Here is a 5000-nt window from a genome sequence, read left to right as displayed (position 1 = left end):
ACCTAACAGAGAAATACTTCTAATGTACATAAATGCTGTATATTTACATATATTTACATGTGTGTGTGTATAACTAAGGTATTATATACATGTATTAATTCTCACTTACTCATCATTTAGTAACAAAATAAAATGTATATGTAAATCTGTGGTGCACATGCATTACTGTCATAATCCCTGTTGGAATTTGACCTGCAATGTCCAGCTAAAATGATGGAGCTTTTCTTAAGAATAGGGTTGCTCAATGCTTTAGAGAGATACTTAGTAGCCATACATTCATGGGCATATTTCCTTCCTATTGTCGAAAGGCAGCTCACATCCATCAATGGCTTGAAACCACTTAATGCATGGTACCTGGAAGGCAGCTGTGGGTGACAGGGTGAGCATTTAGTTAAGGACCTCAGTTCTACTTTCTAAGTGTCCAAACCTGCCGGCCATGAGCATGCTTCCCTGTCCCACCTTCAGGCTGCCTTAGTCATATCCTGAAATTAAGGGATCCACTAGCATACTTACATAGCAAACACAAACTATGGTGTTTTCCCTTCCCCGAGACAGCCTTAAAACAGAGAAAGAAATCCTTTGGATTATGCCAATTGTCTCCTATGAGCACTTGGCAAATCAGGCCATGCTGAGCCAACACCAGCATGGCAGCCATTGACTGAAGCAAAGCATGGTGGGTAGGCTCTGCGGGTCCATGCTGGAGTTTGTAAATGTTCCTGTCCTCAGCTCACTGGGATTTTCCCTGCACTAGTCACAAAACTAAAGCACACAAAGCCGATTGGAGCACTGTGACAACGTCATTCATTCTGGTCTCTTCCAGCAGGAAAGCAAACAAAAGACCATCTGTAAGGAGAAGTTTTCAAGAAGTGCCTCTTAACTATGTTCCTGGACCTTGGCATATATAATTACATTCATTTCTCATGTATGTAGAAATCAGACACAGCTGAGAAAAAATGGCGGCGGGGGGGGGGTGGTGGTGGAGAAACATGCTCCTTTGCAAAAGACCTGTTTCTGAACACTGTCTCCTTGGCAATTCTGGTGGGGACTCTGAGGCCCTTGAATATACACTGCAGACATTTCTCTAGCAGGAGTAACGGAAAAAAGAAAGTTTGCAAGAAAGACTCCAATTCCAGGGATAAATAGTTTGAGATCTATGGGAAGGGACCAGTGACTCAGTTTCTCTTGCAGAGACATTGGTGGCAGAAGATAGCTCCTGTCCTTCCCACATTCAAACCACAGCATTAATGAACTCCTGTCTACAGAAGTTCCAACAATGGTACAGGAGACCAGACATGAGGCAGACAACACCAGTTTAGAAGCAAAGCAACTTACATAACACCAGACAGGTGCCTTTGGCCACGTACTATGGCTGATAAGACACCTGCAGAGACGTGTTAGTGCTGGCCCAGGCTTGACAACATGCTGTGGGTGCATTCTGAAGATAAAAGTACAGGACTCAGACATCTGCTTCAGAAGTCAGTGACCCCTACACATCTAAATATTTTAGAACTAAAAAAAAGAAAAGAAAAAAAGGCCAATTTAGAAGTATATCTACTTTCTAACAGAAAAGCATGCACAGGTTTCTTATTGAAGTTAATCTCTCTGGGGATGAAAAGCCCCATTCCGGATATTATGCGTATAGATGCTACCTTGAGGGGAGAGGTGGAACATGTTTAAGTGGCTATAAATGAATGCTGATGGCTTTGTTGCACTTAACTGCGTAGCCAGGACACAGGGTCCTACAGCCCGCAGAGCTAAGGAGTAAAGGATGTGCAGGGGTCACCTCTGCTGAGGGGGCATCATCAGTGTACCAGCATACACACATGGTGTATCCATTGTCATCTTTCCAGGAACAAGACTCTGGGCACATGTCTGTCCCAGCAGTATCACAAATCAAAGAATGTGGATGTTTCCCAGACCAAGCAGGCTTAGAACTCAAGAGACCTTTAGTGGATGTGTGTGGATGTGTGTGTGTGTGTGTGTGTGTGTGTGTGTGTGTGTGTGTGTGTGTGTGTGTGTGTGAGGTCTCTTTGCAGTCAGTGTTGTTTTTCTGATTCCACAAGATTTGCTGGAAGTTGCTCAGGACTATCCAAAAATGCATTTTTTTCCCCTTGGCAATTTGTTTTTTGGGCCTTTTAATCTAACATATTTACATAAATTGGTTGATTGGAAACATCTGTTTTAACTCTTGACTTGGAGGTTAGAATTAAAAATAGTTGCATTTTGGGTACAAAAAAAGGGTGGTTTTAGACTTCTTTTCAGGGTGATATGTGGCTCACAGAACTCTTGATGGTGGCCACCTGATATTTGTTATATTTCTAAAAGTGAAACACTTCTCATGGTGTACATTTCACAATGTAAAACTAGGCATCAAGTCTCTAGACATGAACGTTACCTGTAAGTAGTTAACTACAAAAGGCACAGCCACCACTTCCAGTGACGCGCATTCAGGTCCCCTGGAAATGTTTATCACAATATAAAACTGAAATAATCAATCCTCATATCTAAACCTGTTCAAATGGTGTGTAATGAGGTAACTGCACAGCATGTCACAGTGAAGCAGTATGCTTGTCAACTGCTACTGTTTCATTGTCAATATTCACAAATTAAGCATTCCTAAATATGTATTCTGACACAAAAGCATTGTGAGGTGGAGTAAGTTAGGGAGCTCTGAATGTACACAGTCCAGTGGGAAGCCTTGAGGTGCACACTACTGATGTAAGCTTCACTGACATCACACCCAAATTACCAAATCATTTTATATATTATATATATTGTGTGTATATATATATACATATGTACATACACATATATACACATATACACATATACAACATACCTATATATACATATACATACATACATACATGCACATAGATGCAAACATAGGTCTGTATGCACATAGTCCCATGGGAAGCCTTGAGGTACACACTACTGCTGTAAGTTTCACTGGCATCACATCCAGATTACCAAATCATTCTAAATTCTTGGTTGACAAGATATTATGCCCTTCAATGTCAGGAGGTTTTGGAGTCAGAGCTAGGCTTCCTTGACATTACACATAACTGCTGTGGTGATTTGAACAAGAATGAACCCCACGGGCTCATGTACTTGAATATGTGGCTCCCAGTGTGTGGTGTTATCTGGGGAGGTTTAAGAGGTGTGGCCTTTTGGAGGAGATAGGCTTCAGGAACCTCAAAGCCTTTCGCCATTCCTACTGTTCCTTCACACGTTCTTTCTGCTTTGTGCATGCCATTCAAGGTGTGAGCACTCAGCTCCCATTGCCTGCTGACTGCACCCCACCATCACATGGTCTATAAGCCAAAGTACACCCTTTCATAAGTCTCCTTGATCATGGCGTTTTATCACAGGGACAGGAAAATATCAAACGTAACTTTTCAAATATTGTCAGGGCCAAGTATTCTTCTGAGACTTGATGGCTCACACAGCTTCTAGATGGTAGGGCTGAGGTAGGGCACCTTTGCTATTTATAGTCACAGTGTCCAGGCGTGAGGGGAATGGGGTGCTGTCTGGATAACTAAAGGTATTCCAAGGTGACTGATCATACCTGGCTTTCTGATCACCTCTTGTCTAGGGTATGGCATTTTAAAGTGTGATAGTTCCCAAAATGTGCCATAAGACCCAGGGACTTCCCAGTCTCTTGTCATCAGCACCTCTTCAGTGTGCACGGGAATAGTTGAGAATTTACTGCTGACTGGCCAATGGAGTCCAACACTCTTCAACCACAACTCTCTGGCCTGTGTCCCTCCTTTGGCACAGCACTGGGTGTCTGTCTCAGACAGCAGCAGGCATGTGAATTCAGGCCCCCCGAAGCTTGATTGTGAGGCTTGGCCTTTTTTCACTGCCATCATCACCGTGGACCCAAGAATTGTACTCACGCCTTATTTGGGTCAAATATAATATTGTCATCACTGTGGGTACAGAGTCCAGGGTACAGTCCTGTTGCCAGGTCACCATGACAGGAAGTGGCACAGTGGCCAGCTGGGCATTCACAAACATTATCCAAACACCAACCTGAAGAAAGAGTTGTTCTGAGGACCAGGAGGAGGGATTACTATTTTATCCTTTTTCAAATTTTATTGGATATTCTCTGTATTTATATTTCAAATGTTCTACCCTGCCCCCCACTCCCCTTCCTCCTCCCCCTCAACTTGTTTCCATGAAGGTGCTCCCTCTCCCAGTTACCCTCTCCTCCTCAGTGCCTTGGCTGCTGCTGCTGTTGTTCTTTTGAGGTAACCAGTAAATGACTACATATGACTCCCAACTCTACAAATTAGATAAGTAAGTAAATAAATAAATAAAATCAAGCAAGCAAGCAAACAAAAATCAAACCCAAACAATCCCTGTGTAAGTCAAGCCTAGTCATTTCTTATAAGCCACACATAAGAAGTCTATGTCACCACCTCCATGTTACAAATAAGGACATTAGGCCGACCCAAGGAAGTGCCTTGCTCTTCTGTGGAATAACTGGTCTAGCAGACAGGGATATGGCCAATGCCTTTGAACATGGTCTTGTATCATCCTAACAAAGGTGACATGTCTGTCTCCTGAAGGTAAATTGCATGAACACAAGTGCAGATAGCTGGGAGGGAAAAAACACACAAATTAAGGCTCTAACAGGAACAGGCCAATGTTTGTGACATTATTAAAATATTCCATTTAATATTTTTATTCATGTAATATTCTATAGTCATCTCCCATGTATATACAACAGAGGCTGACTTCAGGTGTCTTGCCTCTTCTTAATTACTATCATTTGTTTGTTTTGAGTAACATCTCCTCTCTTGCATTTTATCAGACTGACAAGGACAGCTAGCCAACAAGCTCCAGGAATCTGCTCTGCTTTGTGGTCCAGCATTGGGGTTAGAACTTGGACAACCACATCTAGCTTTCGTTGAGGGTCTCAGTGAACCCAACCTCAAGTTCTCATGCTTGTGTGGCAGACATTTCACTGACTAGGCTGGATCCCTAGGACCCAC

Source organism: Micromys minutus (genome assembly GCF_963924665.1).
Source record: "Micromys minutus genome assembly, chromosome: 20".
Classification (NCBI taxonomy): Eukaryota; Metazoa; Chordata; class Mammalia; order Rodentia; family Muridae; genus Micromys; species Micromys minutus.
This window is presented reverse-complemented; position numbering follows the sequence as displayed.